Below are 16,449 nucleotides of genomic sequence, written 5' to 3'. Positions count from 1 at the left end.
GGGTTCGATCGCTGGTCAGAGAACTTAGGTCCCACAAGCCACGCAGCCAAAAAATTAAAAATCGTAGGGCTTCCCTGGTGGCGCAGTGGTTGAGAATCTGCCTGCCAATGCAGGGGACACGGGTTCGAGCCCTGGTCTGGGAAGATCCCACATGCCACGGAGCAACTAGGCCTGTGTGCCACAACTACTGAGCCTGCGCATCTGGAGCTTGTGCTCCGCAACAAGAGAGGCCGCGACAGTGAGAGGCCCGCGCACCGCAATGAAGAGTGGCCCCCGCTCACCGCAACTAGAGAAAGCCCACGTACAGAAAAGAAGACCCAACACAGCCAAAAATAAATAAATATTTTTTAAAAATCATAAAAAAAATATTTATGAAAGTTTTACCATCTGGATAGTTACTTCATAAAATCTTTTAAATTAAGTCATCTTATGGTTAAGGCCATAAAATAATAAGGAATTATTCTTTTATCCTGTAAGGTAATACTACAATATATTTTCACAATTCACTTCATCTCTTCCACTAACAGTTTAAATGGAAACTGAATCATTAAATTATAGAGCATGTCTTCTTTTTAAATTAGGGATTATTCTCAAAACTAAACAGACCATAAAACTGATTTACTCCTAAAATATACTCAGAATACATAATTAGTTAATATTGCATAATATAATGTAAAAAAGGATTAAGACTAAAGGAATTCAAAGAAAGAAGTGCAAGTGGCCAATAAACATATGAAAGGACTGAATCTTTATTAATAAAGATGTAAATTAAAACAATGAGATTATCAAATTGGCAACAAGTAAAAAGATATTTCTGGAGGACAGTCACACAAAATATACCAAATGGCAATTGTGCATATTTTATGTTATGTAAATAATCAGATAAAAAACATTTATTAGTTTAAAAGCATTCACTAGAACACTATTATAGCGAAAAAAGAGGGTAGTATTAAGAACACTGCTTTAGTAGGTGGCATATTTGTACAATGGAATAATAATTTAAAAGGAAATATGTGCACCTGTCTTGATATAGAAAGATAACCACTACATATATATTATATGCATGCTACACACAGATCTGTAAGGATTTATATCAAATAAAATACACTAACAATATTAGTTGGTGTTAATGGCTGTTCTCCCCATATAACTGGGCTGACGCTTTCTTCTTTTGGCTTATCTGCAATTATTTAACTGAAAGTTAAAAAAAAAAAAAAAAAAAAGAGGTATTTTGTTTCATTTGTTTTGTTTTTAAGAAAAACGAGCTCCAGATATGACATGCCAGTGGTTGGCTGGATACAAATTTTTTTTTTTTTTGCAATTTTATGCCTACTTTAAAAATCTGGGTTTCTCTATAGTCTACACAACCTAGCTCCACATAATAGTCACCTAGTAAGCTATTTTTTTAAAATACATATTCATTGGCGCCAACGCCAATGATTCTGAGTTCTAGGCTCAGGCCCAGAAAGTTGTACTTCTACCATGTTCTCTGAATGATTCAGAGGAACAGAAACTTATTCATGGGTAAACTCTGAACAATGGAACTGTTGCATCAAAGATCTGTGTATATTAAATTTGGGAATACGCTGACAACTTATCTTTAAAAAAGTTGTACCAGCTGTGTGACAAGACAATTTTAGCTGACTATCCAACATTCCCTCTCACCATCTTCCTAATAAAACATTGTTTTGGTTCAGAGCAGCAATATACCTAACCCCATGTAAGGATTATGAGTCTGAAAAGCACATCTGCTGCAGAGCTCTGGGAACAATTTTGCTTTTCTGATAAAAGGGACAGTCAACAAATAGTGTAGGCTCTACCACTTTCTTCTTACTTTGAATGTGAACATATCTGAAACAACTTGTATTCACAAAGCAGTCAAAAGAACTGGCCAAGAAAATTAAGAAATGCCAGCCCTGACATCAAGCTGCTAATAACACAATGCCAGCTGTGTAAGAAAATAAGTCCCTATTTGCTTAAACTAGTATCAATAGATGAGTTTTTCTATTACTTGCAGAAAAATGCATTCCTAACTAACCCACTAATGAGACATGGACATGAGAATGTCCATTTTTCCATCTCCTCTTGTCAGCACTAGGTATCATGAAACAATTTTTGCTCATCTGATTAAAAAAAGGAAAAAAGAGAGTAGTACCTCATTTTGATTTGCATTTCTTTAACTACAAGGATGTTGAATTTCTATTTCCTTTTTCCCCTTAAATACTATTTCACATCCTTTGTCTATATTTTCTTTTTTTTAATTTATTTACTTGTTTATTTATTTATCTATTTTTGGATGAGTTGGGTCTTTGTTGCTGCACGTGGGCTTTCTCTAGTTGCGGCGAGTGGGGGCTACTCTTCGTTGTGGTGCGCGGGCTTCTCTTGTGGTGGATCACGGGCTCTAGGCGTGCAGGCTCAGTAGTTGTGGCGCATGGGCTTAGTTGCTCCGTGGCATGTGGGAGCTTCCTGGACGTGGGCTTGAACCCGTGTCCCCTGCCTTGGCAGGCGATTCTTAACCACTGTGCCACCAGGGAAGCCCTGTCTATATTTTCTACTGCATTTTTTATGAATGGTTTGCAAAAGCTCTCTGTAAACTAGAAAATGACACACATTGTAAAACATTTTTGAGTTAGTCTTCTTACTAGTTTTAGGTTTTTTCTGTGTGTATGGAAGGCATCTTTTAAATTGTCATGTAGATTTGATATCCAGATTTTAAAATATGTCCACTATTTCAAAATGCAGTATGAAGCAAATTTTTTCCCAAGAAAGGATAAATTTAAAATGTTAAATCAAGTGAACTTTGAGGCTGAATGCCACTGGAAGAATTAGTTATAACCAGGTAAAAATCTAAGGAATATTTTTTAAAAAGGAGAAGAAGAGGGAAAGGAGAAGAAGGAAAGTGGGGGAAGGTCAGGTGGGAACAAAAAAAGTTTTCAATACTTGATGCATATCCAGCACTATACTACATTCCTTATAGAGAATACATAGGTATAAGGTAAGGTCCTCACTCTAAGGCTTATTAACTATTAGTAGCTGGAGAGCGATTAAAAAAACATGCAAAACAATTAGAGAGACAAAATTTCAAATGAAACAAAGTCAAAGTTTAGAAAACTCAATTGAACTATAGGCATCTAGCAAACCTTCATGAAATATAGAATTTGGTCTTCACTTTGAAAAACTACAGATTTTGGAACAATAGAGAAATAATGATAAATTATTCCAAAATAGCGAATAGCCCACTTGACTTGACAGAACAACCCTTCTTATTAACAGTAGACAAGAAGATGGAAATTAGGACTGGTTCCAAGACAAGAAGGAAATAAGACTGACCAGAATGAAGAGGGTCTGCATTGGGGAAGTGAAATGAAAGTAAGCAGCATGGAGAGCAAGAGGAATCTGAGAAGAAATAATACAACCAAATCTAGTTGGTACACGATAAAGGACAATCCCAAAGTATCAATATTAGACTACCAGAAAAAATAGTTCCCTTCTACCTGAATGACTGATTATTGTCATAAACTTTTCCGGGTTTACCAGTTGAGACCCTAGGAAAAGGCGCAGAAGCTTTCAACTTATTTTGGTCTCTTTTGCCCCCTCCTTTAAAGAAAAGACACATTTGACGACTAATCTTCCAGATACAAATTAGTCATTATTTTGTATCTTTTTATTTCAAAGCATGCTGTTAAAAAAACAAACGGAAAGTTGTTACATTGATTCATTTACTACCTGTTCTATTCTAACTGCATACTTAAGTGGGACATAAGGGTTTCTTCTGGAATCAGCAAATTTACCACACCCCTGCATCTTCAGAAATGATCAATTACTCCACACCCTGCAATTACAGTGTTATAAAAAGAGTTAAGGGACTTCCCCAGTGGCACAGTGGTTGAGAGTCCGCCTGCCGATGCAGGGGACACGGGTTCGTGCCCCGGTCCGGGAAGATCCCACATGCCGCGGAGTGGCTGGGCCCGTGAGCCACGGCCGCTGAAACTACGCATCCGGAGCCTGTGCTCCACAACGGGAGAGGCCACAACAGTGAAAGGCCCGCGTACCGCAAAAAAAAAAAAAAAATACACTAAAGTTATTTTTAATAAGTTATTCTAACATATACTTCATAATGTGGCAATTACTAGTACCAGTTTATTCTTAACAACAACCAATAACTTCCAACTAGCAATATAAAATGGCAAAGGAGTAAAAAAACAACTATCAAAAGGAAGAAGACAACAGTGTGGTATTGGCATAAAGACAAACAGACCAATAGAATAGAACAGAAAGCCCAGAAATAAATGTTGGACAAGGGTCCAAAAATCACTCAATGGAGAAAGGACCGTCTTTAACAAATGGTGCTAGGAAAACTAGATATTCACATGCAAAAGAATGAAGCTGAATCCTTATCTTACAGCATACACAAAAGTTAACCCAAAATGGATTAAAAACCTAAACGTGAAACCTAAAACTATAAAACTCCTAGAAGAAAACATACGGGAAAAGCTTCATGATATTGGACTTGGCAATGATTTCTTGGCTATGACACCAAAAGCACAGGCAAAAAAAGCAAAAATAGACAAATGGGGCTACATCAAACTAAAACTTTCATGCATCAAAGGACACAATCAACACAGTTAAAAGGCAAATAGCAGAAGAGGAGGAAGTATTTGCAAATCTTATGTCTGATTAGTAGTTAATATATAGAATACATAAAGAACTCCCATAACTGAACAACACTCAATTAAAAAATAAAAAAACGACTTAGACATTCCTCCAATGATAAACAAATGGCCAACAAGCACATGAAAAGATGCTCAACATCACTAATTATCACAGAAATACAAATCAAATTCACAATGAGATATCACATCAACACTGATTAGGATGGCTACTATCAAAAAACCCCAGAAAATAACAAGTTTTGTCAAGGATGAGGTGAAATTGGAACCTTTGTACACTAACTGTGGGATTGTAAAATGGCACAGAAAACCAAATGGAGTATCCTCAAAATATTAAAAATAGAGCTACCATATAACCCAAAAATCCCAGGGACTTCCCTGGTGGTCCGTCCGGTGGTTAAGACTCCGCGCTCCCAATGCAGGGGGCCCAGGTTCAATCCCTGGTCAGGGAACTACATCCTGCATGTCACAACTAAAAGATCCCGCAAGCCTCAGTGAAGATCCCACACACAGCCATGAAGATCCCACGTGCTGCAACTAAAACCCAGCACAGCCAAAATAAATAAATATTAAAAACAAAAACAAAAACCCCACTTGAGTATATATCCAAACTAACTGAAAGCCAGGTTTCAAAGAGTTATCTGTATACCCCTGTTCATAGCCGCACTATCCACAACCACCAAAGGAGCAACCCAAATGTCCACCAACAGATGAAGAAGTAAATAAAATGTGATGTATACATACAATGGAATATCATCAGTCTTTAAAATGAAGGAAATCTTGTCATACAGTACATGGATGAACCTTGAGGACATTACGCTAAGTGAAATAAACCAGTCGCAAAAAAGACAAGTACTACATGATTCTATCTAGAGTCGTCCAATTCATAGAAAGAGAAAGCTAAATGGCGGTTATGAGGGTATGAGGGAGTAGAGAGAGGGGGAAAAAAGGAGTTGTTTTAATGGGCATAGTTTCAGATTTGTAAGATGAAAAAGTTCTGGAAATCTGTTAAACCACGTTAATATATGCAACACTACTGAAATGTACACTTAAAAATGGTTAAGAAGGGACTCCCCTGGCGGTCCAGTGGTTAAGATGCTGCACTTCCACTGGAGGGGGCACGGGTTTGATCCCTGGGGGGGGAACGAAGATCCCACGTGCCACGCCAAAACAAAATTTTATCTTCTGTTTGGAAAGTTTCAAAGGCAAAGTCATTGTGCCTTCCTGAACTCCTAGATTCATTTTTTCTTTCAATATTTTCTTATCAGGATGCAGCATGGCAAAAAATAAAAAGATTAAGGTAAATTTTATGTGTTTTTACCACAATAAAGCTTTTTTTTTTAAAGGAAGAAGACAGCTAAGCTATAACTAAATTAGAAAAGGCAAAATACAAGAGACTAGGAATTAGAATTTCCAGATCTTTCTTTCACCATAAGAAGACAAAGTATAGTGTGGTAAATATTAGAAAGAACAAAGGGGTAGAGGAGGGTGAGTCCTACTTCTCTCCCTTAATAGCATGAGATTCTAGGTCAGTCTTACTTTTCTCACTTCCAAATAAGACTAGTAATACTTGTATTATCTGCTTCACAAGGCTGTTGAAAACTTCGGATGAGATAAAAGCATGTGAAAGTCTTAAAAACTATAAATTCACATAAATGAAGATACCACTGCAAACAATTAATTCCCTGGAAATTGTTATTCAAACTTAAGGTGTTATACTTTAAAATTAGTAACGAAAATAAAAGTAAACTTTACAATGCATTTAGAATTTGTTTTGCAGAGGTTTTAAGAGGAGGAAGAAAAAAATCTGTTGACATTAACTTCAAAAAACTGGTAATCAACACAGCGTTTATCTGAGGGCATTATTTTATTTCTTGACTTTTCCATTTTAGATCTTTTTTGCTATTAGAGAAGATATGGGTTATTATACCAAACATACATGCACAGCTTTCCTCTCATGTGCTCCCAATACAGTTCTATCAGGTTGGGCTTGAATCAATATTCAAGTTTACATTATTATGACCATGTAAACATTTTTTTCAAGCTATCTTGTAAACTATAATTACATTTCCTTGCTTCTCTTTCTTTAAATATTTCATTTTCATATGTTTCGTTGCCTTTGAAAAATGACCCCACATCCTTGAGGTCTTATAAAGGTCCTTCAAAAGCAACTGTCACTCATACTTATCAATTCTATTTTCCCTTCCAGAGCCATCCTTTCTGAAACCATCTAACCTTCTGCAACAGTTTAGACTGGCTTGTCCTGTCTAGGTTTGTCTCTTCATTTTGATCCAAGGAATTCCTTTCACTTGTCCCCTTGGTTGAATCTCATTTATAATAAAATCTTTTTCTTTGTTGATTTATTCCCTTTTGTAGAGAATCATTTCTGTAACTCTGAAAAAGGGTATGTAGGGTGAAAAAAAGACTTTCCAATTCTAAAATCCTCATAACTGAATGACAGATTGTGAGTTTAAAATTCTAGAATGAAAATAATTTTTTCTTAAAAGTTTTGAAGGAATTTATTCATTGTTTCCTAGCATCTGACATTGCTGTTGAGAACATCTGATGTCTTTTTACTTATCCTCGACATGTAACCTTTTTTCCTCCACAGAAGCTTTTAGTTTCTGTTTATCCCAGGTGTTCTGAAATTGCATAATAATATGTGCCCTAAGGTGAGTCTTTTCCATTCATTCTGCAAGGCATTCATTTGGAAGGCCTATTTTAATCTATTTACATCATTCAGTTCTTATGTTCTGTATCTATTATTTATTTGATAATTTCCTCCTACTGATTTTCTCTTTGTTGAATTCACACTGCTCAGGTGTTGGACCTCCTGGATTGATCCTCTACTTTTCTTACCTTTCCCCACATTTTTCTTCTAACCCTCTGATTCATTCTACTCTGCCATAACTCTTTTACTGGATTTTTAATGTGAGTCAAATTTTTTTTTTTTTTTTTTGCGGTATGCAGGCCTCTCACTGTTGCGGCCTCTCCCCTTGCGGAGCACAGGCTCCGGACGCACAGGCTCAGCAGCCATGGCTCATGGGCCCAGCCACCCCACGGCATGTGGGATCTTCCCGGAGTGGGGCACAAACCCATGTCCCCTGCATCGGCAGGCGGACTCTCAACCACTGTGCCACCAGGGGAAGCCCTGTGAGTCAAATTTTTAACTTCCATTTTTTATTCTCTGAGTAATCAATATTCCTTTTTCACTGCCGTATCTCCTGCTATCTCTCTATAATTTACTTTAAATTTTCTTCTGTTCTCAGCACTATCTGTCTCTTCTGAGTGTCTTTTGACTACTTATTTTGGTCTCTCAAGTACAGTGATCTTCAAACTTCTGTTCAAGAATAAGTGTGAGGCGTTAACAAAACAAATTAGAGGCTGGATAAAGCTTGGCAACTGGTGGGCCTCAGTGCAGGATGGCATTCTTTTTTTTTTGGCCACATCATGCAGCTTGCAGGATCTTAGCTCCCAGACCAGGAATGAAACCCATGACCTTAGCAGTGAAAGTGCAGAGTCCTAACGACTGGGAATGCCCAATGATGGCATTCTTTGACGGGGGAACCCACTAAATGTCAGTGCTCTACATTATTTCCCTTGGGTTAAGTTTTCCCAAAGAAGAATGTTTCAACTTAAGTAAGGCAACAAGCATTCTGGGAGCAAAGAAGACAAACAGGGCTGGTGATTTCACCATTCAATATATAAACTTTCCTTCAACTTCCCATTTTCGCTAAGACCCTTCACCCCTGCCCCACCTCCCAACAGCTGTGTTAACTTCTCTGCTTTTGCCCTCTTCAAATAACGAACATCCAGTTTTTTTGCTGGCTATACTAGATGGAGAAGGAAAATCTAGGGTCTAAACTACTCTAGACTTTTAACAAATCTTACAATTTTTAGTTGCATTCAGCACTCCTATCTTCAGAGGCCCTTGGAACCTGAAATTCCTGAGCCTTTCTGGGATTTCGTGGGAATATCCATCTTGTTTCTTATTAACTTCCCTCTCTGCAGACACAGAGCTGAACGCAAAAAAGTGAAAACCTAAGTTAATCAGTTAAAACTGGTCCATCTGCTTTCTTCCAAAACGTTGAATTCTCATCTGTTGATACCTCCTCTTCTGTTCTTTGTCCTTTTGGGTTTATACTATTTTATTTATTTTTTACTTTATCTGATTTATATTTTTCATTTATTTTACTGAATTTAGGAATACAAATTACTCTATGCTGAACCCCTTTTATTTAGTATTTTTAAAAATCTCTAACCAATATCATTTCCTAGTATAATAATATTAATTCAACAGCTATTTAATGAGCTAATTCTGTGTGTCAGACACTACTATTCTAAGCACTGGAAATTTAGCTGTGAACGAAACAAAGTCCCTGCTCTCAAGGAGCTGACGTTCCAGTGGGGAGATAGAGACTTTTTTTAATCTAACTATATTTCTAATATGTATGTGGTACCAAGTGCTAAGAACAAAATAAAAGAGAGGATGAGGTAGTAAGAAAGCCAGTCATGCAGCTGTCTGGAGGAAGAAAATGACAGGCAGCAGAAAGAGCAAGTTCTGAGATAAGTAAGTGCCTTGCCTGGCATGTTCACAGAAAAACAGATCAGCAAGAAGGGCAGTATGGCTGGATTTGCTTAAATATTACTCAATTTGACTTGAGTTCTTTCTAAGATTTGGCTTTACTAAGTATATCACAGTAAACTCCCTCATGTAAATGCCTATTTGTAAAAAGCAATTTCCTCTGAGTTATATTCTCAAAATTCCGTATGTAGCATAAACCATAAAGTTAAGCACAGCTTTGACCTATGTTTAAAAGAAAATATTCTAGAATTTCTCCTTAAGAAATAATGATGAATCTACAGGCAAATTATTAGAAGTATTAGACTTACAAAGTTATTGGCTAAAAGAGAAATATGTAAGAATAAGTAACATTTCTATCATTAGAAATAATTTTTAAAGGCCATATGAAAGAACTAATCATGAACAACCATGTTCTACTGCAGTATTTTTCCTAATAACCATTTGTTGGTACACTATGTAGTCCAGCCCATATCACTCCAATGAAAATACTAATTTCTCATATTGACCTAGCTGCCACAACCAACGGTGGGTCAGGCTTTATCCTCCTAGATCTCCCTTAATGCCCTATTTCCTTCTTAAAATTCTTTATACCTCCAAGAAGTAAATCTATTATGTTACCATTCTCCCAATCCCCTCACCTCTTCTATTCTTTATTATTTTTTTAAATTTCTATTTTATATTGGAGTATAGTTGATTTACAACGTGTATGTTAGTTTCAGATGTACAGCAAAGTGATTTAGCTATATATACATATATCTATTCTTTTTCAGATTCTTTTCCCATATAGGTTATCACAAAGTATTGAGTAGTTTCCCTGTGCTGTACAGTAGGTGCTGTTGATTATCTATTTTACATATGTAGTGTGTATATGTTAACCCCAACCTTCTAATTTACCCCTTCCCCCCCACCTTTCCTCTTTGGTAACCAAGTTTGTTTTCTATGTCTGTGAGTCTATTTCTGCTTTGTAAATAAGTTCATTTGTATCATTTTTTAGATTCCATATATAAGACATATCATATATTTGTCTTTCTCTGTCTGACTGACTTCACTTAGTATGATAATCTCTAGGTCTAGGCATGTTGCTGCAAATGGCATTATTTCATTCTTTTTTATGGCTGAGTAATATTCCACTGATATGTACAACATCTTCTTTAACCATCCGTCTGTCCATGGACATTTAGGTTACTTCCATGTGTTGGCTATTGTAAACAGTGCTGCAATGAACACTGGGATGCATGTATCTTTTCAAATTATGGTTTTCTCCAGATACATGCCCAGGAGTGCTTTTGCTGGATCATATGGCAGCTCTATTTATAGTTTTTTAAGGCACCTCCATACTGCTCTCCATAGTGGCTGTGCCAATTTACATTCCCACCAACAGTGTCGGACAGTTCCCTTTTCTCCACACCCTCTCCAGCATTTATTTTCTGTAGACTTTTTGATGATGGCCATTCTGACCAGTGCTGAGGTGATACCTCACTGTAGTTTTGATTTGCATTTCTCTAATAATTAGCAATGTTGAGCATCTTTTCACGTGCTTTTTGGCCACCTGTATGTCTTCTTTGGAGAAAAGATCTGCCCATTTTTTTTGACTGGGTTGTTTGTTTTTCTAATATTGAGCTGCATGAGCTGTTTGTATATTTTGGAGATTAATACCTTGTTGGCCACATTGTTTGCAAATATTTTCTCCCATTCTGTGGGCTGTCTTTGTGTTTTATTTACAGTTTCCTTTGCTGTGCAAAAGCTTTTAAGTTTAATTTCCTTTGCTGTGCAAAAGCTTTTAAGTTTAATTAGGTCCCAATTGTTTATTTTTGTTTTTATTTTCCTTATTTTAGGAGGTGGATCCAAAAAGATATTGCTGCAATTCATCCTGAAAAGTGCTGTTCTGCCTATGTTTTCCTCTAAGAGTTTTCCCTCACCTCTTGTATAATCTTCCCTCCCTTTTGCTCTCAAAGTATTTGTTCTGTACCCCTATTATAGCACTCCTATAAAAGCTGAAATACATAACCATTTTTTGTCTTTTGCTCTCTAAGTATTTGTTCTGCACCTCTATTATAGCACTCTTATAAGAGCTATATTATTTGTCCTCCTCCTTACCTTGGTCACAATGGATGAAGTATCTCTGCTGCTACAAAAGGTCAAACCCTGAATTCATGACTTGGATCACTTCTCCCACCCATCTTCTCAAGAATGTTGCTTCTTAAATTATCTTCACTCTCTCCTTATCAGTTTCTCTCAGTATATTAGATTACTTCCATTAGCCTTCAAACATGTAAAAATATCTCTCATCTTTTATCTAATAATTTATAATATACATACTATAATTTAGTTTAAAAACAACCAAAGGACAATCATAAGCTATGTTAAGGATTTGGATTTTGTTCCAAATACAACGGGAAGACAATGAAGTTGTCTACTTCTACACCCTCCATTTACTCGTAAATTTGAATTCTTCTTTATCACGATTCTGAAATTCCCCCAAGATCACAATCTCCTTGTTTATAAATCCAACTGGACATGTTCTGATTCATCTTTCTGATCTGCTCATCATAGCATCCAACAGTAATGATGACTTCCTCCCTGAAAGGCTCTCTCTTCTTGCCCTTTACTGACATATCACAGTCACCTAGTTTTGTTGTATTTTCCAGTTCAGCTCATTTCAGCTTCAAGGCCTTAGTGTATGCAGTTTCTTCTACCTGGAATGCTCTCCCACCCCTGTACCTCACCCCCACACTCCCACTCAGAGCCTTCAACCTAACTGAAGCCCACTCATTAATCTGGGCACATTTAAACATCCCTTCCAGAAAAGTATTCCCATACCCTCCAAATTAGTTAGGTTCCCCCAATGATGCTTCCATAGCATCCTTTTTCCCCATAGCACACATCACATTTGTGATACTCATTCAATGTCTATCTTCCTTTGTCTCAAATTCCCTGAGAATAAGAACCAGGTCTACAAATACATAGAGATACAGTACACACGCAGGCCTAGTACACACTTAATTCATTGTATGATAAACAAAAAGCATCACAGGCCTTACCCTCCACCCAGAGTCCTAAACCTAGTTTATTACTTTCATAATCAATTGGAAAGTTGTATAATAAAGTGCTTGGGCTTTAGAGCCTGATAGAACTGAATTAAAGATCTGGCCCAGTTTCTCATTAGGGAACTTTGAGCAAGTTACTTAACCTCTCTAAACCTCATCCACAAATAATCACACATACCTTGCTATAAAGATTAACTATCCTCTTCTTTTATACTGCTACTGTTACCATATAAATAATTCTTCTCTCCCCTCTTGAATAATGTTTTTCAAACATTATTCAGAATGTTTCAAACCAGCTTATTTTTTTTAAAAGGAAAAATACAGAGTAGAAAAAATACATCAGAGTGCAATGTACACGTTAAGGGCATACTGTTGAAATACACACAGAATTCAACTATTGGATTATTGGATTGAAATGTTACACGTACATCCTATTATGGGTTGCAGTCAAAAAATTTGAAAAACATTGCTACACTATTGCTACAGATAAATTAATATTATTAGAATATTAAATTCAGTGAGATAAGGGCCCTTGGTTTTGTTCACTACTATGTCCCTAGAACCTAAAACTGTCTAGTATAAAACAGCACATAAATATTTGTTGAAAGACTTGAATGATATATCTGGTCCCAATTTAACTTTTCAAACATATTAATCCTACATTAATCCTGTCATTTACAGAGGACAACACGTTCTCATGCCTGAGCCTGGGCTCATGCTATTCTCTCAGAGTAACAAGTTTCCTCCTTTTCTCAACTCACTAAGCCACTCAATGCCCTTTTACTACTCTGTACTTTCTTATATAAAACCATATGAGAGGCATAAAGTCCACAAGTATAAAAGAAAACATATTAAAAGTGAATATGCAGTACATGAAAAAATACAGTTCTACATCAAGTTCATACAGTTCAAGTTTTAGTTCAGTTATGACATACATCTGACTAACAATTCAGCATGCCATCTTAAAATTTAAAAGCTCTTTTAGAGGATGACTTAAAAAACCCATACTCAATTAAAAATGAAAAGTCTGATCTATTACCTTCTTTTTTCTCTCTCTATAGGCATTTATGCTGACAGAGGTACTCAAAATCATACCACTGATTATTCTTTTCATAAAGAGGGCAACACATAAAAATCTTAAGTCATCACTAAGGAATGAAAGTCAGGAATTTGAGTACTGCAATCAACTAGCTTTGCAATCCAGAAGTCACTCTGTGCCTCATCCACACATAAGCCAATTTGAAGACTCAAAGTGTTTAGAAGAAAAGAGGCTATCATAACCACTAGTTTTGGAAACTGTTTTCAGAGGCTGAGCAGAATGTTCACACATTGACCTTTTTAAAGTTTCCACATATTAAGCACTTACTATGTTCCAGAAATTGGGCTTTATTTATTTACATAAATGTTTCTATCATCTTTGGTCTTTGAAAAAAAAAAAAACACCATTTGGCTGGAACTACTTTCTTCCCCCTTTGGCTACTTTTCAAAAAAAATTAAAATCCTATGTTTTATGCAGAATTATTTGTTAGCATACCATAGAAGGTTCTGTTCTTTCTCTCTCTTCTTTTTTTTAGGTTATTACAAAATACTGAATGCAGTTCCCTGTGCTATACAGTAGGACCTTGTTTATCTATTTTATACATAGTAATTTGTATCTGCTAATCTTTCTCTTGAAAAAAAGCCACACACACTTTTTATCTTTCCCATATTCAACTACAAGTAAGCAAGTAAAAAGACTACCAAATATTCTGACACTAAAAAAATTCTGCTTTTCAATTCTCACTTCAAATATCTCTCACCACCTACTAATTAGCCATCTTTGGTAACCCCTAATTATTCCAGAGTTCACAATCTTAAAAACTTGTCTTCTTTAGTACAACTCCTTTCATTCACTTTATCCCTACCAGAGGCTGAAGAGTGGAAAATTCCAACTTTTGCAATTTTAGAATGAGGTTATCAAGGGGGGGTGGGAAGGGACACCTGACAGTAGTTGCTTGTTTTTTTTCAATCCACTTAAGCTATCTAAGCCAAAAACACTTAAGTTCCAACATGCGTTTCATATTTCCCTGTATGAAACCTGCTTTCTTAGGTTTCAACCTTTACAACTGTAAAAACAAAAGTGTTATGTATTTCTGAACAAGGATCAGTTGCCAAATAACATGACGTCCTCAAAGAAAAGGCAACATGAATATTAAACTAAAATTTTAGTCGGCATAAATATAGTACATAATATGGTACTTAATAACACATTAAGAGCAGTACTACTAATTAACTTAAAGATGTGATTTTTGGAACGAGAAAAACATCAGTGTTGGTCTCCGGCTACAAAAGGTAAACATTATTCTTTAATGTTTGGTTTTTCTGCTTCTACCCTATCCTGCCAAAAGCTTTAGCTGATCTTTGGGGTGCTGTGACTCAGGGTCCCAGAGTGTGGCTCTGGTCAGAACGCGAAACGCGCCCTACAAGGCGCCTCAAAGTTTAACACAATTTGTATTATATTCTCCCAATCCTCTGGGTCCCTTCCACTTCCAGCCGTCCCAGTCACAGTGATTCCGAACTCTCGGGAAAGCTTTAGACTTACCCCCAAATCTCTTCCTAAATCAAGGTGGCGGCCCACATTTCCCCTACCGTCCTGAAGCACCGGCAGACAAACGTGGGGTCTAAGAAAAGAAACCTCGCACCGCTCCACCCAACAGGTGGGAAGGAGGAGGGATGGACAGCTGGGCCGCGAGGCCAACGCAGGCCTCAAACAGGGCGGGAGTGGGAGGCCGCAGCCCTAGCGCGGCCTGAAACAAGGCAGGCGCCTTGCTGCCCCGCGTACCACCCACACCGGCCAATTCCAAGGCGCCCGCCCCAGCTGACCTGACGATGGATGCCACTCAATGCCATGAGCCGCAGTGTGGGCCAACCGAGCCGAAGAGAGCACTTCCACCGTCTCTGTCCCCACAAACACCGGAGGAGACGCCACCAGCGCCACGGCCGCCTCGTCGAGAGTGCGGCGCGCATGCGTCGGTGTCCCCGGAGGCGAGGAAGTCACGTGGTTGAGCAGCGCGCAGGCCTCGCCCTCCGCGGGATCCGGCGGGGGTCGGTCCTGCCCGGCCACGCCTCGCCCAGCCCCGCTCCTCCCAGCCCAGCCCAGCCCAGCCCCGTCCCCGCCCTGCCGCCACGGAGGGCGGGGCCGCTGCTCCAATTCAGTTTTTCCTCCTCTACGGGAACTTGCAGAGCCGAAGGAGAGTGTTCAGGGCCTTCCACACCCCTGATTTTAAACACAGACAGCGCCCCGCCCAGTCAAAGAAAAATACTGTTACTATTTTTGGGCAAACAACTGCCTAGGCTCCACGCCTCTACTTAAAAGTGGTCAGAAATTCAGCCTTAAACTCCTAAATCTCACGATAGTTTGGACTCTGGGTCCACCCAGGTTTCCTGAAAGTGAAACAATAGTGGAGTTAGGGGCTTGAGGAACTGATTATTAAAGGGATATGTAAAATTATTCCCTGGACAAATGAAGGCTGCATCATTTTGATAATCTTAGCAGTACTCTTCAGCTATACTCCCATCCTCAGTTTAAAAAAAAATTTTTTTTTTTTCAAATCTGGCCTCTCTCCTGTTTATATTTCGAGGTTCCTGAATTCACCAACAATTTACCAGGCAATCGCTTGTTCAAGATTCAATAGTATCATAACTGGGCTGCAATTTCCTCCTCTGGAATCTGTCTGCTTCCAGAAATATTTCTCTGCAAGATGATGTTTTCTGTCTATTAACCTGTTAATCATAAATCCCCTCAACAGCTCCTTTGCTTCCAAATATCAAAACCAGTCTTATCTTTCACTTACATCAAACTGCATCTAGTTGCAGCTTTCCCTTTGCATTGCCTCTTCTACTCTTCAAGCTAACTTTTCTGAATCTCTGACAGTGCAGCCATGCTTTTTACTGGTGTACCCAGTGACGTTTATGTTCACTATGGGAAGGAGCAGTTAAGTGTCTCTGATATATTGGGAAGGCATGCAGACTTGGCCACAAACAGTCATTCAGTGGCTCTGAGTGCCACAGCTTTCACTCCTCTCCTGGTTCTTTTCAAACTTTCCTAAAGTAATCTCAAATTCTTCATCAGTAAATAAGATTATCTTTGAGATTCTCATCTCCTCTA

General features: G+C 37.9%; 1 protein-coding gene across 2 annotated transcripts in view; it reads right to left on the bottom strand.

Moving 5' to 3' along the window:
* The window catches only part of PRPF39 (pre-mRNA processing factor 39), a 37,354-nt gene extending 22,043 nt beyond the window's left edge, over window positions 1-15,311 (bottom strand). For both annotated transcript variants that reach the window (XM_024743430.1, XM_024743429.1), the window contains exon 1: window positions 15,165-15,311. The gene's annotated coding sequence lies outside the window, so the exon portion shown is untranslated. The remainder of the gene's footprint in view (window positions 1-15,164) is intronic.
* Between the last annotated feature and the right edge of the window lie 1,138 nt (window positions 15,312-16,449).

Source organism: Neophocaena asiaeorientalis, unplaced genomic scaffold, assembly GCF_003031525.2.
Source record: "Neophocaena asiaeorientalis asiaeorientalis breed wild unplaced genomic scaffold, Neophocaena_asiaeorientalis_V1.1 scaffold107, whole genome shotgun sequence".
NCBI lineage: Eukaryota > Metazoa > Chordata > Mammalia > Artiodactyla > Phocoenidae > Neophocaena > Neophocaena asiaeorientalis.
Note: the sequence above shows the minus strand (reverse complement) of the source record. Positions and strands in the feature narration are given on the sequence as shown.